We start from the raw sequence: 25457 nt of genomic DNA on the forward strand, positions 1-25457 counted from the left end.
TGGATTCCCGGCACTTATCGTGCTGGCTAGTCGTTTTTAAGTGATTAATATTTGGTTATATGTCCTTTAAAACGCTAGCTGGTGCGCAAGTGGATTTTCGCTTTAGCTTTTAAATTGATCATGTGAAAGTGATGAGTGAGTGTAAATTCTAAACGCTCGCGTGTTTTGTTTTTTCTTACTTAGTTTGTCCTCATGCGAAGTTTTTCGGCTACTAATGGCGAAAGAAAGTATGAATTAATATTATATATGATTATTATTTAGTGATTACGTTGGTATTGTAAAAGTTTTTGTAAATTGTGATATTTTGTTTTGTAAAGTTTTATTTTAAAGATGTATTTTGTAAATAAATTGAGAAAAGCAGTGTATTATAAGTTGAAAGAAGATGTTTTTGTGCGGATGGACGCGTGTTCGTGTGACACCGTTTGTATTTGTATTTGAGAGAGAGGAGATATTATTGTGTGGTGAAAGATAATAATGTGTTTTTTAAAAGTGAAATTAATGGAATTGTAAAAGTAAAGTTTAATTAGCGAAAAGTGTTGTAAAGTAAATAGAGTAAAGGAGGAAGTAAAGTTTTGTTTGTATAGTTAAGATAATGTTTAATTTTTGTTTACGGCCATATCACGTTGAAAACACCGGTTCTCGTCCGATCACCGAAGTTAATCAACGTAGAGCCTGGTCAGTACTTATGGGTGACCGCTTGGGAATACCAGGTGCTGTAAGCATTTCTCTTTTGCTTTTTTTTTTTTTTTTTTTGATAAATTCAAAAAATGTTATTGTTTTTCATTGGAAAATCTAATTAGTTCAACTTTTTCTTTAATTCTAACAAATGTCAGCGTTCGCTCCCCGCATCCACAGCCGGAGACTTACTTTTAACGCTTCTACTTGAAGCCTGTGTATTTGGAATAAAATTCAAATCACTTAAATATAGCAATCATGAGAGTAATCACACAATGCTGAAAACTATATTTTCTTTCAATGAATTTTCAAAGATAATAGGAACGTTTTACAAGTCATCGTGTAGTTGTTTTTGGATAAGGAAAAGAAAATACATCCTTAGCACTTGATATTCCGAAGCGGTCAACCATCTAAGTACTAACCAAGCTGGACGTTGCTTAACTGCGGTGATCGGGCGAGGGCCGGTGTTTGCAACGTGATGTAGCCGTAAGCGACCACCTAACATTAGACTAGAACCTTACATTTCCTACCTCACGCAATTTACTTATTTATTCACACACACATTTTTAATAAGACTTTTTTTTTTTTTTTTTTTTTTTGCACTTTTCATTAAGTTCTGCCAGACTTACTGCCCCTTAAATAGCAGGCTGCACTATTCATTAGTGGATTCCCGGCACTTATCGTGCTGGCTAGTCGTTTTTAAGTGATTAATATTTGGTTATATGTCCTTTAAAACGCTAGCTGGTGCGCAAGTGGATTTTCGATTTAGCTTTTAAATTGATCATGTGAAAGTGATGAGTGAGTGTAAATTCTAAACGCTCGCGTGTTTTGTTTTTTCTTACTTAGTTTGTCCTCATGCGAAGTTTTTCGGCTACTAATGGCGAAAGAAAGTATGAATTAATATTATATATGATTATTATTTAGTGATTACGTTGGTATTGTAAAAGCTTTTGTAAATTGTGATATTTTGTTTTGTAAAGTTTTATTTTAAAGATGTATTTTGTAAATAAATTGAGAAAAGCAGTGTATTATAAGTTGAAAGAAGATGTTTTTGTGCGGGGGGACGCGTGTTCGTGTGACACGGTTTGTATTTGTATTTGAGAGAGAGGAGATATTATTGTGTGGTGAAAGATAATAATGTGTTTTTTAAAAGTGAAATTAATGGAATTGTAAAAGTAAAGTTTAATTAGCGAAAAGTGTTGTAAAGTAAATAGAGTAAAGGAGGAAGTAAAGTTTTGTTTGTATAGTTAAGATAATGTTTAATTTTTGTTTACGGCCATATCACGTTGAAAACACCGGTTCTCGTCCGATCACCGAAGTTAAGCAACGTAGAGCCTGGTCAGTACTTAGATGGGTGACCGCTTGGGAATACCAGGTGCTGTAAGCATTTCTCTTTTTTTTTTTTTTTTTTTTTTGTTGATAAATTCAAAAAATGTTATTGTTTTTCATTGGAAAATCTAATTAGTTCAACTTTTTCTTTAATTCTAACAAATGTCAGCGTTCGCTCCCCGCATCCACAGCCGGAAACTTACTTTTAACGCTTCTACTTGAAGCCTGTGTATTTGGAATAAAATTCAAATCGCTTAAATATAGCAATTATGAGAGTAATCACACAATGCTGAAAACTATATTTTCTTTCAATGAATTTTAAAAGATAATAGGAACGTTTTACAAGTCATCCGTGTAGTTGTTTTGGATGAGGAAAAGAAAATACATCCTTAGCACTTGATATTCCGAAGCGGTCAACCATCTAAGTACTAACCAAGCTGGACGTTGCTTAACTGCGGTGATCGGGCGAGGGCCGGTGTTTGCAACGTGATGTAGCCGTAAGCGACCACCTAACATTAGACTAGAACCTTACATTTCCTACCTCACGCAATTTACTTATTTATTCACACACACTTTTTTAATAAGACTTTTTTTCTTTTTTTTTCTGCACTTTTCATTAAGTTCTGCCAGACTTACTGCCCCTTAAATAGCAGGCTGCACTTCCCGGCACTTATCGTGCTGGCTAGTCGTTTTTAAGTGATTAATATTTGGTTATATGTCCTTTAAAACGCTAGCTGGTGCGCAAGTGGATTTTCGATTTAGCTTTTAAATTGATCATGTGAAAGTGATGAGTGAGTGTAAATTCTAAACGCTCGCGTGTTTTGTTTTTTCTTACTTAGTTTGTCCTCATGCGAAGTTTTTCGGCTACTAATGGCGAAAGAAAGTATGAATTAATATTATATATGATTATTATTTAGTGATTACGTTGGTATTGTAAAAGCTTTTGTAAATTGTGATATTTTGTTTTGTAAAGTTTTATTTTAAAGATGTATTTTGTAAATAAATTGAGAAAAGCAGTGTATTATAAGTTGAAAGAAGATGTTTTTGTGCGGGGGGACGCGTGTTCGTGTGACACGGTTTGTATTTGTATTTGAGAGAGAGGAGATATTATTGTGTGGTGAAAGATAATAATGTGTTTTTTTAAAGTGAAATTAATGGAATTGTAAAAGTAAAGTTTAATTAGCGAAAAGTGTTGTAAAGTAAATAGAGTAAAGGAGGAAGTAAAGTTTTGTTTGTATAGTTAAGATAATGTTTAATTTTTGTTTACGGCCATATCACGTTGAAAACACCGGTTCTCGTCCGATCACCGAAGTTAAGCAACGTAGAGCCTGGTCAGTACTTAGATGGGTGACCGCTTGGGAATACCAGGTGCTGTAAGCATTTCTCTTTTTTTTTTTTTTTTTTTTTTGTTGATAAATTCAAAAAATGTTATTGTTTTTCATTGGAAAATCTAATTAGTTCAACTTTTTCTTTAATTCTAACAAATGTCAGCGTTCGCTCCCCGCATCCACAGCCGGAGACTTACTTTTAACGCTTCTACTTGAAGCCTGTGTATTTGGAATAAAATTCAAATCGCTTAAATATAGCAATTATGAGAGTAATCACACAATGCTGAAAACTATATTTTCTTTCAATGAATTTTAAAAGATAATAGGAACGTTTTACAAGTCATCCGTGTAGTTGTTTTGGATGAGGAAAAGAAAATACATCCTTAGCACTTGATATTCCGAAGCGGTCAACCATCTAAGTACTAACCAAGCTGGACGTTGCTTAACTGCGGTGATCGGGCGAGGGCCGGTGTTTGCAACGTGATGTAGCCGTAAGCGACCACCTAACATTAGACTAGAACCTTACATTTCCTACCTCACGCAATTTACTTATTTATTCACACACACTTTTTTAATAAGACTTTTTTTCTTTTTTTTTCTGCACTTTTCATTAAGTTCTGCCAGACTTACTGCCCCTTAAATAGCAGGCTGCACTATTCATTAGTGGATTCCCGGCACTTATCGTGCTGGCTAGTCGTTTTTAAGTGATTAATATTTGGTTATATGTCCTTTAAAACGCTAGCTGGTGCGCAAGTGGATTTTCGATTTAGCTTTTAAATTGATCATGTGAAAGTGATGAGTGAGTGTAAATTCTAAACGCTCGCGTGTTTTGTTTTTTCTTACTTAGTTTGTCCTCATGCGAAGTTTTTCGGCTACTAATGGCGAAAGAAAGTATGAATTAATATTATATATGATTATTATTTAGTGATTACGTTGGTATTGTAAAAGCTTTTGTAAATTGTGATATTTTGTTTTGTAAAGTTTTATTTTAAAGATGTATTTTGTAAATAAATTGAGAAAAGCAGTGTATTATAAGTTGAAAGAAGATGTTTTTGTGCGGGGGGACGCGTGTTCGTGTGACACGGTTTGTATTTGTATTTGAGAGAGAGGAGATATTATTGTGTGGTGAAAGATAATAATGTGTTTTTTTAAAGTGAAATTAATGGAATTGTAAAAGTAAAGTTTAATTAGCGAAAAGTGTTGTAAAGTAAATAGAGTAAAGGAGGAAGTAAAGTTTTGTTTGTATAGTTAAGATAATGTTTAATTTTTGTTTACGGCCATATCACGTTGAAAACACCGGTTCTCGTCCGATCACCGAAGTTAAGCAACGTAGAGCCTGGTCAGTACTTAGATGGGTGACCGCTTGGGAATACCAGGTGCTGTAAGCATTTCTCTTTTTTTTTTTTTTTTTTTTTTGTTGATAAATTCAAAAAATGTTATTGTTTTTCATTGGAAAATCTAATTAGTTCAACTTTTTCTTTAATTCTAACAAATGTCAGCGTTCGCTCCCCGCATCCACAGCCGGAGACTTACTTTTAACGCTTCTACTTGAAGCCTGTGTATTTGGAATAAAATTCAAATCGCTTAAATATAGCAATTATGAGAGTAATCACACAATGCTGAAAACTATATTTTCTTTCAATGAATTTTAAAAGATAATAGGAACGTTTTACAAGTCATCCGTGTAGTTGTTTTGGATGGGGAAAAGAAAATACATCCTTAGCACTTGATATTCCGAAGCGGTCAACCATCTAAGTACTAACCAAGCTGGACGTTGCTTAACTGCGGTGATCGGGCGAGGGCCGGTGTTTGCAACGTGATGTAGCCGTAAGCGACCACCTAACATTAGACTAGAACCTTACATTTCCTACCTCACGCAATTTACTTATTTATTCACACACACTTTTTTAATAAGACTTTTTTTCTTTTTTTTTCTGCACTTTTCATTAAGTTCTGCCAGACTTACTGCCCCTTAAATAGCAGGCTGCACTATTCATTAGTGGATTCCCGGCACTTATCGTGCTGGCTAGTCGTTTTTAAGTGATTAATATTTGGTTATATGTCCTTTAAAACGCTAGCTGGTGCGCAAGTGGATTTTCGATTTAGCTTTTAAATTGATCATGTGAAAGTGATGAGTGAGTGTAAATTCTAAACGCTCGCGTGTTTTGTTTTTTCTTACTTAGTTTGTCCTCATGCGAAGTTTTTCGGCTACTAATGGCGAAAGAAAGTATGAATTAATATTATATATGATTATTATTTAGTGATTACGTTGGTATTGTAAAAGCTTTTGTAAATTGTGATATTTTGTTTTGTAAAGTTTTATTTTAAAGATGTATTTTGTAAATAAATTGAGAAAAGCAGTGTATTATAAGTTGAAAGAAGATGTTTTTGTGCGGGGGGACGCGTGTTCGTGTGACACGGTTTGTATTTGTATTTGAGAGAGAGGAGATATTATTGTGTGGTGAAAGATAATAATGTGTTTTTTAAAAGTGAAATTAATGGAATTGTAAAAGTAAAGTTTAATTAGCGAAAAGTGTTGTAAAGTAAATAGAGTAAAGGAGGAAGTAAAGTTTTGTTTGTATAGTTAAGATAATGTTTAATTTTTGTTTACGGCCATATCACGTTGAAAACACCGGTTCTCGTCCGATCACCGAAGTTAAGCAACGTAGAGCCTGGTCAGTACTTAGATGGGTGACCGCTTGGGAATACCAGGTGCTGTAAGCATTTCTCTTTTTTTTCCTTTTTTTTTTTTTTTTTGTTGATAAATTCAAAAAATGTTATTGTTTTTCATTGGAAAATCTATATAGTTCAACTTTTTCTTTAATTCTAACAAATGTCAGCGTTCGCTCCCCGCATCCACAGCCGGAGACTTACTTTTAACGCTTCTACTTGAAGCCTGTGTATTTGGAATAAAATTCAAATCGCTTAAATATAGCAATTATGAGAGTAATCACACAATGCTGAAAACTATATTTTCTTTCAATGAATTTTAAAAGATAATAGGAACGTTTTACAAGTCATCCGTGTAGTTGTTTTGGATGAGGAAAAGAAAATACATCCTTAGCACTTGATATTCCGAAGCGGTCAACCATCTAAGTACTAACCAAGCTGGACGTTGCTTAACTGCGGTGATCGGGCGAGGGCCGGTGTTTGCAACGTGATGTAGCCGTAAGCGACCACCTAACATTAGACTAGAACCTTACATTTCCTACCTCACGCAATTTACTTATTTATTCACACACACATTTTTAATAAGACTTTTTTTTTTTTTTTTTTTTTTTTGCACTTTTCATTAAGTTCTGCCAGACTTACTGCCCCTTAAATAGCAGGCTGCACTATTCATTAGTGGATTCCCGGCACTTATCGTGCTGGCTAGTCGTTTTTAAGTGATTAATATTTGGTTATATGTCCTTTAAAACGCTAGCTGGTGCGCAAGTGGATTTTCGCTTTAGCTTTTAAATTGATCATGTGAAAGTGATGAGTGAGTGTAAATTCTAAACGCTCGCGTGTTTTGTTTTTTCTTACTTAGTTTGTCCTCATGCGAAGTTTTTCGGCTACTAATGGCGAAAGAAAGTATGAATTAATATTATATATGATTATTATTTAGTGATTACGTTGGTATTGTAAAAGTTTTTGTAAATTGTGATATTTTGTTTTGTAAAGTTTTATTTTAAAGATGTATTTTGTAAATAAATTGAGAAAAGCAGTGTATTATAAGTTGAAAGAAGATGTTTTTGTGCGGATGGACGCGTGTTCGTGTCCGTGACACCGTTTGTATTTGTATTTGAGAGAGAGGAGATATTATTGTGTGGTGAAAGATAATAATGTGTTTTTTAAAAGTGAAATTAATGGAATTGTAAAAGTAAAGTTTAATTAGCGAAAAGTGTTGTAAAGTAAATAGAGTAAAGGAGGAAGTAAAGTTTTGTTTGTATAGTTAAGATAATGTTTAATTTTTGTTTACGGCCATATCACGTTGAAAACACCGGTTCTCGTCCGATCACCGAAGTTAATCAACGTAGAGCCTGGTCAGTACTTAGATGGGTGACCGCTTGGGAATACCAGGTGCTGTAAGCATTTCTCTTTTGCTTTTTTTTTTTTTTTTTTTGATAAATTCAAAAAATGTTATTGTTTTTCATTGGAAAATCTAATTAGTTCAACTTTTTCTTTAATTCTAACAAATGTCAGCGTTCGCTCCCCGCATCCACAGCCGGAGACTTACTTTTAACGCTTCTACTTGAAGCCTGTGTATTTGGAATAAAATTCAAATCACTTAAATATAGCAATCATGAGAGTAATCACACAATGCTGAAAACTATATTTTCTTTCAATGAATTTTCAAAGATAATAGGAACGTTTTACAAGTCATCGTGTAGTTGTTTTTGGATAAGGAAAAGAAAATACATCCTTAGCACTTGATATTCCGAAGCGGTCAACCATCTAAGTACTAACCAAGCTGGACGTTGCTTAACTGCGGTGATCGGGCGAGGGCCGGTGTTTGCAACGTGATGTAGCCGTAAGCGACCACCTAACATTAGACTAGAACCTTACATTTCCTACCTCACGCAATTTACTTATTTATTCACACACACATTTTTAATAAGACTTTTTTTTTTTTTTTTTTTTTTTGCACTTTTCATTAAGTTCTGCCAGACTTACTGCCCCTTAAATAGCAGGCTGCACTATTCATTAGTGGATTCCCGGCACTTATCGTGCTGGCTAGTCGTTTTTAAGTGATTAATATTTGGTTATATGTCCTTTAAAACGCTAGCTGGTGCGCAAGTGGATTTTCGATTTAGCTTTTAAATTGATCATGTGAAAGTGATGAGTGAGTGTAAATTCTAAACGCTCGCGTGTTTTGTTTTTTCTTACTTAGTTTGTCCTCATGCGAAGTTTTTCGGCTACTAATGGCGAAAGAAAGTATGAATTAATATTATATATGATTATTATTTAGTGATTACGTTGGTATTGTAAAAGCTTTTGTAAATTGTGATATTTTGTTTTGTAAAGTTTTATTTTAAAGATGTATTTTGTAAATAAATTGAGAAAAGCAGTGTATTATAAGTTGAAAGAAGATGTTTTTGTGCGGGGGGACGCGTGTTCGTGTGACACGGTTTGTATTTGTATTTGAGAGAGAGGAGATATTATTGTGTGGTGAAAGATAATAATGTGTTTTTTAAAAGTGAAATTAATGGAATTGTAAAAGTAAAGTTTAATTAGCGAAAAGTGTTGTAAAGTAAATAGAGTAAAGGAGGAAGTAAAGTTTTGTTTGTATAGTTAAGATAATGTTTAATTTTTGTTTACGGCCATATCACGTTGAAAACACCGGTTCTCGTCCGATCACCGAAGTTAAGCAACGTAGAGCCTGGTCAGTACTTAGATGGGTGACCGCTTGGGAATACCAGGTGCTGTAAGCATTTCTCTTTTTTTTTTTTTTTTTTTTTTGTTGATAAATTCAAAAAATGTTATTGTTTTTCATTGGAAAATCTAATTAGTTCAACTTTTTCTTTAATTCTAACAAATGTCAGCGTTCGCTCCCCGCATCCACAGCCGGAAACTTACTTTTAACGCTTCTACTTGAAGCCTGTGTATTTGGAATAAAATTCAAATCACTTAAATATAGCAATCATGAGAGTAATCACACAATGCTGAAAACTATATTTTCTTTCAATGAATTTTCAAAGATAATAGGAACGTTTTACAAGTCATCGTGTAGTTGTTTTTGGATAAGGAAAAGAAAATACATCCTTAGCACTTGATATTCCGAAGCGGTCAACCATCTAAGTACTAACCAAGCTGGACGTTGCTTAACTGCGGTGATCGGGCGAGGGCCGGTGTTTGCAACGTGATGTAGCCGTAAGCGACCACCTAACATTAGACTAGAACCTTACATTTCCTACCTCACGCAATTTACTTATTTATTCACACACACATTTTTAATAAGACTTTTTTTTTTTTTTTTTTTTTTTGCACTTTTCATTAAGTTCTGCCAGACTTACTGCCCCTTAAATAGCAGGCTGCACTATTCATTAGTGGATTCCCGGCACTTATCGTGCTGGCTAGTCGTTTTTAAGTGATTAATATTTGGTTATATGTCCTTTAAAACGCTAGCTGGTGCGCAAGTGGATTTTCGATTTAGCTTTTAAATTGATCATGTGAAAGTGATGAGTGAGTGTAAATTCTAAACGCTCGCGTGTTTTGTTTTTTCTTACTTAGTTTGTCCTCATGCGAAGTTTTTCGGCTACTAATGGCGAAAGAAAGTATGAATTAATATTATATATGATTATTATTTAGTGATTACGTTGGTATTGTAAAAGCTTTTGTAAATTGTGATATTTTGTTTTGTAAAGTTTTATTTTAAAGATGTATTTTGTAAATAAATTGAGAAAAGCAGTGTATTATAAGTTGAAAGAAGATGTTTTTGTGCGGGGGGACGCGTGTTCGTGTGACACGGTTTGTATTTGTATTTGAGAGAGAGGAGATATTATTGTGTGGTGAAAGATAATAATGTGTTTTTTAAAAGTGAAATTAATGGAATTGTAAAAGTAAAGTTTAATTAGCGAAAAGTGTTGTAAAGTAAATAGAGTAAAGGAGGAAGTAAAGTTTTGTTTGTATAGTTAAGATAATGTTTAATTTTTGTTTACGGCCATATCACGTTGAAAACACCGGTTCTCGTCCGATCACCGAAGTTAAGCAACGTAGAGCCTGGTCAGTACTTAGATGGGTGACCGCTTGGGAATACCAGGTGCTGTAAGCATTTCTCTTTTTTTTTTTTTTTTTTTTTTGTTGATAAATTCAAAAAATGTTATTGTTTTTCATTGGAAAATCTAATTAGTTCAACTTTTTCTTTAATTCTAACAAATGTCAGCGTTCGCTCCCCGCATCCACAGCCGGAAACTTACTTTTAACGCTTCTACTTGAAGCCTGTGTATTTGGAATAAAATTCAAATCGCTTAAATATAGCAATTATGAGAGTAATCACACAATGCTGAAAACTATATTTTCTTTCAATGAATTTTAAAAGATAATAGGAACGTTTTACAAGTCATCCGTGTAGTTGTTTTGGATGAGGAAAAGAAAATACATCCTTAGCACTTGATATTCCGAAGCGGTCAACCATCTAAGTACTAACCAAGCTGGACGTTGCTTAACTGCGGTGATCGGGCGAGGGCCGGTGTTTGCAACGTGATGTAGCCGTAAGCGACCACCTAACATTAGACTAGAACCTTACATTTCCTACCTCACGCAATTTACTTATTTATTCACACACACTTTTTTAATAAGACTTTTTTTCTTTTTTTTTCTGCACTTTTCATTAAGTTCTGCCAGACTTACTGCCCCTTAAATAGCAGGCTGCACTATTCATTAGTGGATTCCCGGCACTTATCGTGCTGGCTAGTCGTTTTTAAGTGATTAATATTTGGTTATATGTCCTTTAAAACGCTAGCTGGTGCGCAAGTGGATTTTCGATTTAGCTTTTAAATTGATCATGTGAAAGTGATGAGTGAGTGTAAATTCTAAACGCTCGCGTGTTTTGTTTTTTCTTACTTAGTTTGTCCTCATGCGAAGTTTTTCGGCTACTAATGGCGAAAGAAAGTATGAATTAATATTATATATGATTATTATTTAGTGATTACGTTGGTATTGTAAAAGCTTTTGTAAATTGTGATATTTTGTTTTGTAAAGTTTTATTTTAAAGATGTATTTTGTAAATAAATTGAGAAAAGCAGTGTATTATAAGTTGAAAGAAGATGTTTTTGTGCGGGGGGACGCGTGTTCGTGTGACACGGTTTGTATTTGTATTTGAGAGAGAGGAGATATTATTGTGTGGTGAAAGATAATAATGTGTTTTTTAAAAGTGAAATTAATGGAATTGTAAAAGTAAAGTTTAATTAGCGAAAAGTGTTGTAAAGTAAATAGAGTAAAGGAGGAAGTAAAGTTTTGTTTGTATAGTTAAGATAATGTTTAATTTTTGTTTACGGCCATATCACGTTGAAAACACCGGTTCTCGTCCGATCACCGAAGTTAAGCAACGTAGAGCCTGGTCAGTACTTAGATGGGTGACCGCTTGGGAATACCAGGTGCTGTAAGCATTTCTCTTTTTTTTCCTTTTTTTTTTTTTTTTTGTTGATAAATTCAAAAAATGTTATTGTTTTTCATTGGAAAATCTATATAGTTCAACTTTTTCTTTAATTCTAACAAATGTCAGCGTTCGCTCCCCGCATCCACAGCCGGAGACTTACTTTTAACGCTTCTACTTGAAGCCTGTGTATTTGGAATAAAATTCAAATCGCTTAAATATAGCAATTATGAGAGTAATCACACAATGCTGAAAACTATATTTTCTTTCAATGAATTTTAAAAGATAATAGGAACGTTTTACAAGTCATCCGTGTAGTTGTTTTGGATGAGGAAAAGAAAATACATCCTTAGCACTTGATATTCCGAAGCGGTCAACCATCTAAGTACTAACCAAGCTGGACGTTGCTTAACTGCGGTGATCGGGCGAGGGCCGGTGTTTGCAACGTGATGTAGCCGTAAGCGACCACCTAACATTAGACTAGAACCTTACATTTCCTACCTCACGCAATTTACTTATTTATTCACACACACTTTTTTAATAAGACTTTTTTTCTTTTTTTTTCTGCACTTTTCATTAAGTTCTGCCAGACTTACTGCCCCTTAAATAGCAGGCTGCACTATTCATTAGTGGATTCCCGGCACTTATCGTGCTGGCTAGTCGTTTTTAAGTGATTAATATTTGGTTATATGTCCTTTAAAACGCTAGCTGGTGCGCAAGTGGATTTTCGATTTAGCTTTTAAATTGATCATGTGAAAGTGATGAGTGAGTGTAAATTCTAAACGCTCGCGTGTTTTGTTTTTTCTTACTTAGTTTGTCCTCATGCGAAGTTTTTCGGCTACTAATGGCGAAAGAAAGTATGAATTAATATTATATATGATTATTATTTAGTGATTACGTTGGTATTGTAAAAGCTTTTGTAAATTGTGATATTTTGTTTTGTAAAGTTTTATTTTAAAGATGTATTTTGTAAATAAATTGAGAAAAGCAGTGTATTATAAGTTGAAAGAAGATGTTTTTGTGCGGGGGGACGCGTGTTCGTGTGACACGGTTTGTATTTGTATTTGAGAGAGAGGAGATATTATTGTGTGGTGAAAGATAATAATGTGTTTTTTAAAAGTGAAATTAATGGAATTGTAAAAGTAAAGTTTAATTAGCGAAAAGTGTTGTAAAGTAAATAGAGTAAAGGAGGAAGTAAAGTTTTGTTTGTATAGTTAAGATAATGTTTAATTTTTGTTTACGGCCATATCACGTTGAAAACACCGGTTCTCGTCCGATCACCGAAGTTAAGCAACGTAGAGCCTGGTCAGTACTTAGATGGGTGACCGCTTGGGAATACCAGGTGCTGTAAGCATTTCTCTTTTTTTTCCTTTTTTTTTTTTTTTTTGTTGATAAATTCAAAAAATGTTATTGTTTTTCATTGGAAAATCTATATAGTTCAACTTTTTCTTTAATTCTAACAAATGTCAGCGTTCGCTCCCCGCATCCACAGCCGGAGACTTACTTTTAACGCTTCTACTTGAAGCCTGTGTATTTGGAATAAAATTCAAATCGCTTAAATATAGCAATTATGAGAGTAATCACACAATGCTGAAAACTATATTTTCTTTCAATGAATTTTAAAAGATAATAGGAACGTTTTACAAGTCATCCGTGTAGTTGTTTTGGATGAGGAAAAGAAAATACATCCTTAGCACTTGATATTCCGAAGCGGTCAACCATCTAAGTACTAACCAAGCTGGACGTTGCTTAACTGCGGTGATCGGGCGAGGGCCGGTGTTTGCAACGTGATGTAGCCGTAAGCGACCACCTAACATTAGACTAGAACCTTACATTTCCTACCTCACGCAATTTACTTATTTATTCACACACACATTTTTAATAAGACTTTTTTTTTTTTTTTTTTTTTTTTGCACTTTTCATTAAGTTCTGCCAGACTTACTGCCCCTTAAATAGCAAGCTGCACTATTCATTAGTGGATTCCCGGCACTTATCGTGCTGGCTAGTCGTTTTTAAGTGATTAATATTTGGTTATATGTCCTTTAAAACGCTAGCTGGTGCGCAAGTGGATTTTCGCTTTAGCTTTTAAATTGATCATGTGAAAGTGATGAGTGAGTGTAAATTCTAAACGCTCGCGTGTTTTGTTTTTTCTTACTTAGTTTGTCCTCATGCGAAGTTTTTCGGCTACTAATGGCGAAAGAAAGTATGAATTAATATTATATATGATTATTATTTAGTGATTACGTTGGTATTGTAAAAGTTTTTGTAAATTGTGATATTTTGTTTTGTAAAGTTTTATTTTAAAGATGTATTTTGTAAATAAATTGAGAAAAGCAGTGTATTATAAGTTGAAAGAAGATGTTTTTGTGCGGATGGACGCGTGTTCGTGTGACACCGTTTGTATTTGTATTTGAGAGAGAGGAGATATTATTGTGTGGTGAAAGATAATAATGTGTTTTTTAAAAGTGAAATTAATGGAATTGTAAAAGTAAAGTTTAATTAGCGAAAAGTGTTGTAAAGTAAATAGAGTAAAGGAGGAAGTAAAGTTTTGTTTGTATAGTTAAGATAATGTTTAATTTTTGTTTACGGCCATATCACGTTGAAAACACCGGTTCTCGTCCGATCACCGAAGTTAATCAACGTAGAGCCTGGTCAGTACTTAGATGGGTGACCGCTTGGGAATACCAGGTGCTGTAAGCATTTCTCTTTTGCTTTTTTTTTTTTTTTTTTTGATAAATTCAAAAAATGTTATTGTTTTTCATTGGAAAATCTAATTAGTTCAACTTTTTCTTTAATTCTAACAAATGTCAGCGTTCGCTCCCCGCATCCACAGCCGGAGACTTACTTTTAACGCTTCTACTTGAAGCCTGTGTATTTGGAATAAAATTCAAATCACTTAAATATAGCAATCATGAGAGTAATCACACAATGCTGAAAACTATATTTTCTTTCAATGAATTTTCAAAGATAATAGGAACGTTTTACAAGTCATCGTGTAGTTGTTTTTGGATAAGGAAAAGAAAATACATCCTTAGCACTTGATATTCCGAAGCGGTCAACCATCTAAGTACTAACCAAGCTGGACGTTGCTTAACTGCGGTGATCGGGCGAGGGCCGGTGTTTGCAACGTGATGTAGCCGTAAGCGACCACCTAACATTAGACTAGAACCTTACATTTCCTACCTCACGCAATTTACTTATTTATTCACACACACATTTTTAATAAGACTTTTTTTTTTTTTTTTTTTTTTTGCACTTTTCATTAAGTTCTGCCAGACTTACTGCCCCTTAAATAGCAGGCTGCACTATTCATTAGTGGATTCCCGGCACTTATCGTGCTGGCTAGTCGTTTTTAAGTGATTAATATTTGGTTATATGTCCTTTAAAACGCTAGCTGGTGCGCAAGTGGATTTTCGATTTAGCTTTTAAATTGATCATGTGAAAGTGATGAGTGAGTGTAAATTCTAAACGCTCGCGTGTTTTGTTTTTTCTTACTTAGTTTGTCCTCATGCGAAGTTTTTCGGCTACTAATGGCGAAAGAAAGTATGAATTAATATTATATATGATTATTATTTAGTGATTACGTTGGTATTGTAAAAGCTTTTGTAAATTGTGATATTTTGTTTTGTAAAGTTTTATTTTAAAGATGTATTTTGTAAATAAATTGAGAAAAGCAGTGTATTATAAGTTGAAAGAAGATGTTTTTGTGCGGGGGGACGCGTGTTCGTGTGACACGGTTTGTATTTGTATTTGAGAGAGAGGAGATATTATTGTGTGGTGAAAGATAATAATGTGTTTTTTAAAAGTGAAATTAATGGAATTGTAAAAGTAAAGTTTAATTAGCGAAAAGTGTTGTAAAGTAAATAGAGTAAAGGAGGAAGTAAAGTTTTGTTTGTATAGTTAAGATAATGTTTAATTTTTGTTTACGGCCATATCACGTTGAAAACACCGGTTCTCGTCCGATCACCGAAGTTAAGCAACGTAGAGCCTGGTCAGTACTTAGATGGGTGACCGCTTGGGAATACCAGGTGCTGTAAGCATTTCTCTTTTTTTTTTTTTTTTTTTTTTGTTGATAAATTCAAAAAATGTTATTGTTTTTCATTGGAAAATCTAATTAGTTCAACTTTTTCTTTAATTCTTACAAATGTCAGCGTTCGCTCCCCGCATCCACAGCCGGAAACTTACTTTTAACGCTTCTACTTGAAGCCTGTGTATTTGGAATAAAATTCAAATCGCTTAAATATAGCAATTATGAGAGTAATCACACAATGCTGAAAACTATATTTTCTTTCAATGAATTTTAAAAGATAATAGGAACGTTTTACAAGTCATCCGTGTAGTTGTTTTGGATGAGGAAAAGAAAATACATCCTTAGCACTTGATATTCCGAAGCGGTCAACCATCTAAGTACTAACCAAGCTGGACGTTGCTTAACTGCGGTGATCGGGCGAGGGCCGGTGTTTGCAACGTGATGTAGCCGTAAGCGACCACCTAACATTAGACTAGAACCTTACATTTCCTACCTCACGCAATTTACTTATTTATTCACACACACTTTTTTAATAAGACTTTTTTTCTTTTTTTTTCTGCACTTTTCATTAAGTTCTGCCAGACTTACTGCCCCTTAAATAGCAGGCTGCACTATTCATTAGTGGATTCCCGGCACTTATCGTGCTGGCTAGTCGTTTTTAAGTGATTAATATTTGGTTATATGTCCTTTAAAACGCTAGCTGGTGCGCAAGTGGATTTTCGATTTAGCTTTTAAATTGATCATGTGAAAGTGATGAGTGAGTGTAAATTCTAAACGCTCGCGTGTTTTGTTTTTTCTTACTTAGTTTGTCCTCATGCGAAGTTTTTCGGCTACTAATGGCGAAAGAAAGTATGAATTAATATTATATATGATTATTATTTAGTGATTACGTTGGTATTGTAAAAGCTTTTGTAAATTGTGATATTTTGTTTTGTAAAGTTTTATTTTAAAGATGTATTTTGTAAATAAATTGAGAAAAGCAGTGTATTATAAGTTGAAAGAAGATGTTTTTGTGCGGGGGGACGCGTGTTCGTGTGACACGGTTTGTATTTGTATTTGAGAGAGAGGAGATATTATTGTGTGGTGAAAGATAATAATGTGTTTTTTTAAAGTGAAATTAATGGAATTGTAAAAGTAAAGTTTAATTAGCGAAAAGTGTTGTAAAGTAAATAGAGTAAAGGAGGAAGTAAAGTTTTGTTTGTATAGTTAAGATAATGTTTAATTTTTGTTTACGGCCATATCACGTTGAAAACACCGGTTCTCGTCCGATCACCGAAGTTAAGCAACGTAGAGCCTGGTCAGTACTTAGATGGGTGACCGCTTGGGAATACCAGGTGCTGTAAGCATTTCTCTTTTTTTTTTTTTTTTTTTTTTTGTTGATAAATTCAAAAAATGTTATTGTTTTTCATTGGAAAATCTAATTAGTTCAACTTTTTCTTTAATTCTAACAAATGTCAGCGTTCGCTCCCCGCATCCACAGCCGGAGACTTACTTTTAACGCTTCTACTTGAAGCCTGTGTATTTGGAATAAAATTCAAATCGCTTAAATATAGCAATTATGAGAGTAATCACACAATGCTGAAAACTATATTTTCTTTCAATGAATTTTAAAAGATAATAGGAACGTTTTACAAGTCATCCGTGTAGTTGTTTTGGATGAGGAAAAGAAAATACATCCTTAGCACTTGATATTCCGAAGCGGTCAACCATCTAAGTACTAACCAAGCTGGACGTTGCTTAACTGCGGTGATCGGGCGAGGGCCGGTGTTTGCAACGTGATGTAGCCGTAAGCGACCACCTAACATTAGACTAGAACCTTACATTTCCTACCTCACGCAATTTACTTATTTATTCACACACACTTTTTTAATAAGACTTTTTTTCTTTTTTTTTCTGCACTTTTCATTAAGTTCTGCCAGACTTACTGCCCCTTAAATAGCAGGCTGCACTATTCATTAGTGGATTCCCGGCACTTATCGTGCTGGCTAGTCGTTTTTAAGTGATTAATATTTGGTTATATGTCCTTTAAAACGCTAGCTGGTGCGCAAGTGGATTTTCGATTTAGCTTTTAAATTGATCATGTGAAAGTGATGAGTGAGTGTAAATTCTAAACGCTCGCGTGTTTTGTTTTTTCTTACTTAGTTTGTCCTCATGCGAAGTTTTTCGGCTACTAATGGCGAAAGAAAGTATGAATTAATATTATATATGATTATTATTTAGTGATTACGTTGGTATTGTAAAAGCTTTTGTAAATTGTGATATTTTGTTTTGTAAAGTTTTATTTTAAAGATGTATTTTGTAAATAAATTGAGAAAAGCAGTGTATTATAAGTTGAAAGAAGATGTTTTTGTGCGGGGGGACGCGTGTTCGTGTGACACGGTTTGTATTTGTATTTGAGAGAGAGGAGATATTATTGTGTGGTGAAAGATAATAATGTGTTTTTTAAAAGTGAAATTAATGGAATTGTAAAAGTAAAGTTTAATTAGCGAAAAGTGTTGTAAAGTAAATAGAGTAAAGGAGGAAGTAAAGTTTTGTTTGTATAGTTAAGATAATGTTTAATTTTTGTTTACGGCCATATCACGTTGAAAACACCGGTTCTCGTCCGATCACCGAAGTTAAGCAACGTAGAGCCTGGTCAGTACTTAGATGGGTGACCGCTTGGGAATACCAGGTGCTGTAAGCATTTCTCTTTTTTTTTTTTTTTTTTGTTGATAAATTCAAAAAATGTTATTGTTTTTCATTGGAAAATCTAATTAGTTCAACTTTTTCTTTAATTCTAACAAATGTCAGCGTTCGCTCCCCGCATCCACAGCCGGAGACTTACTTTTAACGCTTCTACTTGAAGCCTGTGTATTTGGAATAAAATTCAAATCGCTTAAATATAGCAATTATGAGAGTAATCACACAATGCTGAAAACTATATTTTCTTTCAATGAATTTTAAAAGATAATAGGAACGTTTTACAAGTCATCCGTGTAGTTGTTTTGGATGAGGAAAAGAAAATACATCCTTAGCACTTGATATTCCGAAGCGGTCAACCATCTAAGTACTAACCAAGCTGGACGTTGCTTAACTGCGGTGATCGGGCGAGGGCCGGTGTTTGCAACGTGATGTAGCCGTAAGCGACCACCTAACATTAGACTAGAACCTTACATTTCCTACCTCACGCAATTTACTTATTTATTCACACACACTTTTTTAATAAGACTTTTTTTCTTTTTTTTTCTGCACTTTTCATTAAGTTCTGCCAGACTTACTGCCCCTTAAATAGCAGGCTGCACTATTCATTAGTGGATTCCCGGCACTTATCGTGCTGGCTAGTCGTTTTTAAGTGATTAATATTTGGTTATATGTCCTTTAAAACGCTAGCTGGTGCGCAAGTGGATTTTCGATTTAGCTTTTAAATTGATCATGTGAAAGTGATGAGTGAGTGTAAATTCTAAACGCTCGCGTGTTTTGTTTTTTCTTACTTAGTTTGTCCTCATGCGAAGTTTTTCGGCTACTAATGGCGAAAGAAAGTATGAATTAATATTATATATGATTATTATTTAGTGATTACGTTGGTATTGTAAAAGCTTTTGTAAATTGTGATATTTTGTTTTGTAAAGTTTTATTTTAAAGATGTATTTTGTAAATAAATTGAGAAAAGCAGTGTATTATAAGTTGAAAGAAGATGTTTTTGTGCGGGGGGACGCGTGTTCGTGTGACACGGTTTGTATTTGTATTTGAGAGAGAGGAGATATTATTGTGTGGTGAAAGATAATAATGTGTTTTTTTAAAGTGAAATTAATGGAATTGTAAAAGTAAAGTTTAATTAGCGAAAAGTGTTGTAAAGTAAATAGAGTAAAGGAGGAAGTAAAGTTTTGTTTGTATAGTTAAGATAATGTTTAATTTTTGTTTACGGCCATATCACGTTGAAAACACCGGTTCTCGTCCGATCACCGAAGTTAAGCAACGTAGAGCCTGGTCAGTACTTAGATGGGTGACCGCTTGGGAATACCAGGTGCTGTAAGCATTTCTCTTTTTTTTTTTTTTTTTTTTTTTGTTGATAAATTCAAAAAATGTTATTGTTTTTCATTGGAAAATCTAATTAGTTCAACTTTTTCTTTAATTCTAACAAATGTCAGCGTTCGCTCCCCGCATCCACAGCCGGAGACTTACTTTTAACGCTTCTACTTGAAGCCTGTGTATTTGGAATAAAATTCAAATCGCTTAAATATAGCAATTATGAGAGTAATCACACAATGCTGAAAACTATATTTTCTTTCAATGAATTTTAAAAGATAATAGGAACGTTTTACAAGTCATCCGTGTAGTTGTTTTGGATGGGGAAAAGAAAATACATCCTTAGCACTTGATATTCCGAAGCGGTCAACCATCTAAGTACTAACCAAGCTGGACGTTGCTTAACTGCGGTGATCGGGCGAGGGCCGGTGTTTGCAACGTGATGTAGCCGTAAGCGACCACCTAACATTAGACTAGAACCTTACATTTCCTACCTCACGCAATTTACTTATTTATTCACACACACTTTTTTAATAAGACTTTTTTTCTTTTTTTTTCTGCACTTTTCATTAAGTTCTGCCAGACTTACTGCCCCTTAAATAGCAGGCTGCACTATTCATTAGTGGATTCCCGGCACTTATCGTGCTGGCTAGTCGTTTTTAAGTGATTAATATTTGGTTATATGTCCTTTAAAACGCTAGCTGGTGCGCAAGTGGATTTTCGATTTAGCTTTTAAATTGATCATGTGAAAGTGATGAGTGAGTGTAAATTCTAAACGCTCGCGTGTTTTGTTTTTTCTTACTTAGTTTGTCCTCATGCGAAGTTTTTCGGCTACTAATGGCGAAAGAAAGTATGAATTAATATTATATATGATTATTATTTAGTGATTACGTTGGTATTGTAAAAGCTTTTGTAAATTGTGATATTTTGTTTTGTAAAGTTTTATTTTAAAGATGTATTTTGTAAATAAATTGAGAAAAGCAGTGTATTATAAGTTGAAAGAAGATGTTTTTGTGCGGGGGGACGCGTGTTCGTGTGACACGGTTTGTATTTGTATTTGAGAGAGAGGAGATATTATTGTGTGGTGAAAGATAATAATGTGTTTTTTAAAAGTGAAATTAATGGAATTGTAAAAGTAAAGTTTAATTAGCGAAAAGTGTTGTAAAGTAAATAGAGTAAAGGAGGAAGTAAAGTTTTGTTTGTATAGTTAAGATAATGTTTAATTTTTGTTTACGGCCATATCACGTTGAAAACACCGGTTCTCGTCCGATCACCGAAGTTAAGCAACGTAGAGCCTGGTCAGTACTTAGATGGGTGACCGCTTGGGAATACCAGGTGCTGTAAGCATTTCTCTTTTTTTTCCTTTTTTTTTTTTTTTTTGTTGATAAATTCAAAAAATGTTATTGTTTTTCATTGGAAAATCTATATAGTTCAACTTTTTCTTTAATTCTAACAAATGTCAGCGTTCGCTCCCCGCATCCACAGCCGGAGACTTACTTTTAACGCTTCTACTTGAAGCCTGTGTATTTGGAATAAAATTCAAATCGCTTAAATATAGCAATTATGAGAGTAATCACACAATGCTGAAAACTATATTTTCTTTCAATGAATTTTAAAAGATAATAGGAACGTTTTACAAGTCATCCGTGTAGTTGTTTTGGATGAGGAAAAGAAAATACATCCTTAGCACTTGATATTCCGAAGCGGTCAACCATCTAAGTACTAACCAAGCTGGACGTTGCTTAACTGCGGTGATCGGGCGAGGGCCGGTGTTTGCAACGTGATGTAGCCGTAAGCGACCACCTAACATTAGACTAGAACCTTACATTTCCTACCTCACGCAATTTACTTATTTATTCACACACACTTTTTTAATAAGACTTTTTTTCTTTTTTTTTTCTGCACTTTTCATTAAGTTCTGCCAGACTTACTGCCCCTTAAATAGCAGGCTGCACTATTCATTAGTGGATTCCCGGCACTTATCGTGCTGGCTAGTCGTTTTTAAGTGATTAATATTTGGTTATATGTCCTTTAAAACGCTAGCTGGTGCGCAAGTGGATTTTCGATTTAGCTTTTAAATTGATCATGTGAAAGTGATGAGTGAGTGTAAATTCTAAACGCTCGCGTGTTTTGTTTTTTCTTACTTAGTTTGTCCTCATGCGAAGTTTTTCGGCTACTAATGGCGAAAGAAAGTATGAATTAATATTATATATGATTATTATTTAGTGATTACGTTGGTATTGTAAAAGCTTTTGTAAATTGTGATATTTTGTTTTGTAAAGTTTTATTTTAAAGATGTATTTTGTAAATAAATTGAGAAAAGCAGTGTATTATAAGTTGAAAGAAGATGTTTTTGTGCGGGGGGACGCGTGTTCGTGTGACACGGTTTGTATTTGTATTTGAGAGAGAGGAGATATTATTGTGTGGTGAAAGATAATAATGTGTTTTTTAAAAGTGAAATTAATGGAATTGTAAAAGTAAAGTTTAATTAGCGAAAAGTGTTGTAAAGTAAATAGAGTAAAGGAGGAAGTAAAGTTTTGTTTGTATAGTTAAGATAATGTTTAATTTTTGTTTACGGCCATATCACGTTGAAAACACCGGTTCTCGTCCGATCACCGAAGTTAAGCAACGTAGAGCCTGGTCAGTACTTAGATGGGTGACCGCTTGGGAATACCAGGTGCTGTAAGCATTTCTCTTTTTTTTTTTTTTTTTTTTTTTTTTGTTGATAAATTCAAAAAATGTTATTGTTTTTCATTGGAAAATCTAATTAGTTCAACTTTTTCTTTAATTCTAACAAATGTCAGCGTTCGCTCCCCGCATCCACAGCCGGAGACTTACTTTTAACGCTTCTACTTGAAGCCTGTGTATTTGGAATAAAATTCAAATCGCTTAAATATAGCAATTATGAGAGTAATCACACAATGCTGAAAACTATATTTTCTTTCAATGAATTTTAAAAGATAATAGGAACGTTTTACAAGTCATCCGTGTAGTTGTTTTGGATGAGGAAAAGAAAATACATCCTTAGCACTTGATATTCCGAAGCGGTCAACCATCTAAGTACTAACCAAGCTGGACGTTGCTTAACTGCGGTGATCGGGCGAGGGCCGGTGTTTGCAACGTGATGTAGCCGTAAGCGACCACCTAACATTAGACTAGAACCTTACATTTCCTACCTCACGCAATTTACTTATTTATTCACACACACTTTTTTAATAAGACTTTTTTTCTTTTTTTTTCTGCACTTTTCATTAAGTTCTGCCAGACTTACTGCCCCTTAAATAGCAGGCTGCACTATTCATTAGTGGATTCCCGGCACTTATCGTGCTGGCTAGTCGTTTTTAAGTGATTAATATTTGGTTATATGTCCTTTAAAACGCTAGCTGGTGCGCAAGTGGATTTTCGATTTAGCTTTTAAATTGATCATGTGAAAGTGATGAGTGAGTGTAAATTCTAAACGCTCGCGTGTTTTGTTTTTTCTTAGTTTGTCCTCATGCGAAGTTTTTCGGCTACTAATGGCGAAAGAAAGTATGAATTAATATTATATATGATTATTATTTAGTGATTACGTTGGTATTGTAAAAGCTTTTGTAAATTGTGATATTTTGTTTTGTAAAGTTTTATTTTAAAGATGTATTTTGTAAATAAATTGAGAAAAGCAGTGTATTATAAGTTGAAAGAAGATGTTTTTGTGCGGGGGGACGCGTGTTCGTGTGACACGGTTTGTATTTGTATTTGAGAGAGAGGAGATATTATTGTGTGGTGAAAGATAATAATGTGTTTTTTTAAAGTGAAATTAATGGAATTGTAAAAGTAAAGTTTAATTAGCGAAAAGTGTTGTAAAGTAAATAGAGTAAAGGAGGAAGTAAAGTTTTGTTTGTATAGTTAAGATAATGTTTAATTTTTGTTTACGGCCATATCACGTTGAAAACACCGGTTCTCGTCCGATCACCGAAGTTAAGCAACGTAGAGCCTGGTCAGTACTTAGATGGGTGACCGCTTGGGAATACCAGGTGCTGTAAGCATTTCTCTTTTTTTTTTTTTTTTTTTTTTTGTTGATAAATTCAAAAAATGTTATTGTTTTTCATTGGAAAATCTAATTAGTTCAACTTTTTCTTTAATTCTAACAAATGTCAGCGTTCGCTCCCCGCATCCACAGCCGGAGACTTACTTTTAACGCTTCTACTTGAAGCCTGTGTATTTGGAATAAAATTCAAATCGCTTAAATATAGCAATTATGAGAGTAATCACACAATGCTGAAAACTATATTTTCTTTCAATGAATTTTAAAAGATAATAGGAACGTTTTACAAGTCATCCGTGTAGTTGTTTTGGATGAGGAAAAGAAAATACATCCTTAGCACTTGATATTCCGAAGCGGTCAACCATCTAAGTACTAACCAAGCTGGACGTTGCTTAACTGCGGTGATCGGGCGAGGGCCGGTGTTTGCAACGTGATGTAGCCGTAAGCGACCACCTAACATTAGACTAGAACCTTACATTTCCTACCTCACGCAATTTACTTATTTATTCACACACACTTTTTTAATAAGACTTTTTTTCTTTTTTTTTCTGCACTTTTCATTAAGTTCTGCCAGACTTACTGCCCCTTAAATAGCAGGCTGCACTATTCATTAGTGGATTCCCGGCACTTATCGTGCTGGCTAGTCGTTTTTAAGTGATTAATATTTGGTTATATGTCCTTTAAAACGCTAGCTGGTGCGCAAGTGGATTTTCGATTTAGCTTTTAAATTGATCATGTGAAAGTGATGAGTGAGTGTAAATTCTAAACGCTCGCGTGTTTTGTTTTTTCTTAGTTTGTCCTCATGCGAAGTTTTTCGGCTACTAATGGCGAAAGAAAGTATGAATTAATATTATATATGATTATTATTTAGTGATTACGTTGGTATTGTAAAAGCTTTTGTAAATTGTGATATTTTGTTTTGTAAAGTTTTATTTTAAAGATGTATTTTGTAAATAAATTGAGAAAAGCAGTGTATTATAAGTTGAAAGAAGATGTTTTTGTGCGGGGGGACGCGTGTTCGTGTGACACGGTTTGTATTTGTATTTGAGAGAGAGGAGATATTATTGTGTGGTGAAAGATAATAATGTGTTTTTTTAAAGTGAAATTAATGGAATTGTAAAAGTAAAGTTTAATTAGCGAAAAGTGTTGTAAAGTAAATAGAGTAAAGGAGGAAGTAAAGTTTTGTTTGTATAGTTAAGATAATGTTTAATTTTTGTTTACGGCCATATCACGTTGAAAACACCGGTTCTCGTCCGATCACCGAAGTTAAGCAACGTAGAGCCTGGTCAGTACTTAGATGGGTGACCGCTTGGGAATACCAGGTGCTGTAAGCATTTCTCTTTTTTTTTTTTTTTTTTTTTTTGTTGATAAATTCAAAAAATGTTATTGTTTTTCATTGGAAAATCTAATTAGTTCAACTTTTTCTTTAATTCTAACAAATGTCAGCGTTCGCTCCCCGCATCCACAGCCGGAGACTTACTTTTAACGCTTCTACTTGAAGCCTGTGTATTTGGAATAAAATTCAAATCGCTTAAATATAGCAATTATGAGAGTAATCACACAATGCTGAAAACTATATTTTCTTTCAATGAATTTTAAAAGATAATAGGAACGTTTTACAAGTCATCCGTGTAGTTGTTTTGGATGAGGAAAAGAAAATACATCCTTAGCACTTGATATTCCGAAGCGGTCAACCATCTAAGTACTAACCAAGCTGGACGTTGCTTAACTGCGGTGATCGGGCGAGGGCCGGTGTTTGCAACGTGATGTAGCCGTAAGCGACCACCTAACATTAGACTAGAACCTTACATTTCCTACCTCACGCAATTTACTTATTTATTCACACACACTTTTTTAATAAGACTTTTTTTCTTTTTTTTTCTGCACTTTTCATTAAGTTCTGCCAGACTTACTGCCCCTTAAATAGCAGGCTGCACTATTCATTAGTGGATTCCCGGCACTTATCGTGCTGGCTAGTCGTTTTTAAGT

General features: G+C 34.1%; 19 non-coding genes across 19 annotated transcripts; all 19 read left to right on the plus strand.

Annotated features, from left to right (window-relative positions):
• The first annotated feature begins 605 nt into the window (after positions 1-605).
• LOC145300834 (5S ribosomal RNA) lies at positions 606-722 on the plus strand. Its single transcript, XR_013873045.1, has one exon. It is a non-coding gene; the product is annotated as a 5S ribosomal RNA (ribosomal RNA).
• A 1221-nt stretch (positions 723-1943) lies between these two features.
• Positions 1944-2062, plus strand: LOC145301646 (5S ribosomal RNA). Its single transcript, XR_013873590.1, has one exon. It is a non-coding gene; the product is annotated as a 5S ribosomal RNA (ribosomal RNA).
• A 1203-nt stretch (positions 2063-3265) lies between these two features.
• On the plus strand, positions 3266-3384 carry LOC145301658 (5S ribosomal RNA). Its single transcript, XR_013873601.1, has one exon. It is a non-coding gene; the product is annotated as a 5S ribosomal RNA (ribosomal RNA).
• A 1217-nt stretch (positions 3385-4601) lies between these two features.
• LOC145301670 (5S ribosomal RNA) lies at positions 4602-4720 on the plus strand. Its single transcript, XR_013873613.1, has one exon. It is a non-coding gene; the product is annotated as a 5S ribosomal RNA (ribosomal RNA).
• A 1217-nt stretch (positions 4721-5937) lies between these two features.
• Positions 5938-6056, plus strand: LOC145301681 (5S ribosomal RNA). The gene has a single exon (XR_013873624.1). It is a non-coding gene; the product is annotated as a 5S ribosomal RNA (ribosomal RNA).
• A 1231-nt stretch (positions 6057-7287) lies between these two features.
• On the plus strand, positions 7288-7406 carry LOC145299375 (5S ribosomal RNA). Its single transcript, XR_013871633.1, has one exon. It is a non-coding gene; the product is annotated as a 5S ribosomal RNA (ribosomal RNA).
• Positions 7407-8627: 1221 nt separating this feature from the next.
• Positions 8628-8746, plus strand: LOC145301693 (5S ribosomal RNA). Its single transcript, XR_013873635.1, has one exon. It is a non-coding gene; the product is annotated as a 5S ribosomal RNA (ribosomal RNA).
• A 1221-nt stretch (positions 8747-9967) lies between these two features.
• LOC145301706 (5S ribosomal RNA) lies at positions 9968-10086 on the plus strand. The gene has a single exon (XR_013873647.1). It is a non-coding gene; the product is annotated as a 5S ribosomal RNA (ribosomal RNA).
• A 1217-nt stretch (positions 10087-11303) lies between these two features.
• LOC145301717 (5S ribosomal RNA) lies at positions 11304-11422 on the plus strand. Its single transcript, XR_013873658.1, has one exon. It is a non-coding gene; the product is annotated as a 5S ribosomal RNA (ribosomal RNA).
• A 1222-nt stretch (positions 11423-12644) lies between these two features.
• LOC145301728 (5S ribosomal RNA) lies at positions 12645-12763 on the plus strand. Its single transcript, XR_013873669.1, has one exon. It is a non-coding gene; the product is annotated as a 5S ribosomal RNA (ribosomal RNA).
• Positions 12764-13990: 1227 nt separating this feature from the next.
• LOC145299377 (5S ribosomal RNA) lies at positions 13991-14109 on the plus strand. Its single transcript, XR_013871635.1, has one exon. It is a non-coding gene; the product is annotated as a 5S ribosomal RNA (ribosomal RNA).
• Positions 14110-15330: 1221 nt separating this feature from the next.
• Positions 15331-15449, plus strand: LOC145301739 (5S ribosomal RNA). Its single transcript, XR_013873680.1, has one exon. It is a non-coding gene; the product is annotated as a 5S ribosomal RNA (ribosomal RNA).
• A 1217-nt stretch (positions 15450-16666) lies between these two features.
• LOC145301750 (5S ribosomal RNA) lies at positions 16667-16785 on the plus strand. The gene has a single exon (XR_013873691.1). It is a non-coding gene; the product is annotated as a 5S ribosomal RNA (ribosomal RNA).
• A 1218-nt stretch (positions 16786-18003) lies between these two features.
• On the plus strand, positions 18004-18122 carry LOC145297946 (5S ribosomal RNA). The gene has a single exon (XR_013870360.1). It is a non-coding gene; the product is annotated as a 5S ribosomal RNA (ribosomal RNA).
• A 1213-nt stretch (positions 18123-19335) lies between these two features.
• On the plus strand, positions 19336-19454 carry LOC145297957 (5S ribosomal RNA). The gene has a single exon (XR_013870371.1). It is a non-coding gene; the product is annotated as a 5S ribosomal RNA (ribosomal RNA).
• A 1218-nt stretch (positions 19455-20672) lies between these two features.
• Positions 20673-20791, plus strand: LOC145298018 (5S ribosomal RNA). The gene has a single exon (XR_013870385.1). It is a non-coding gene; the product is annotated as a 5S ribosomal RNA (ribosomal RNA).
• A 1223-nt stretch (positions 20792-22014) lies between these two features.
• LOC145298118 (5S ribosomal RNA) lies at positions 22015-22133 on the plus strand. Its single transcript, XR_013870402.1, has one exon. It is a non-coding gene; the product is annotated as a 5S ribosomal RNA (ribosomal RNA).
• Positions 22134-23350: 1217 nt separating this feature from the next.
• Positions 23351-23469, plus strand: LOC145298129 (5S ribosomal RNA). Its single transcript, XR_013870413.1, has one exon. It is a non-coding gene; the product is annotated as a 5S ribosomal RNA (ribosomal RNA).
• A 1214-nt stretch (positions 23470-24683) lies between these two features.
• On the plus strand, positions 24684-24802 carry LOC145298141 (5S ribosomal RNA). Its single transcript, XR_013870425.1, has one exon. It is a non-coding gene; the product is annotated as a 5S ribosomal RNA (ribosomal RNA).
• The last annotated feature ends 655 nt before the right edge of the window (positions 24803-25457 follow it).

Source organism: Euprymna scolopes, chromosome 18 (genome assembly GCF_053919585.1).
Source record: "Euprymna scolopes isolate OS-2025 chromosome 18, ASM5391958v1, whole genome shotgun sequence".
Taxonomy (NCBI): Eukaryota; Metazoa; Mollusca; class Cephalopoda; order Sepiida; family Sepiolidae; genus Euprymna; species Euprymna scolopes.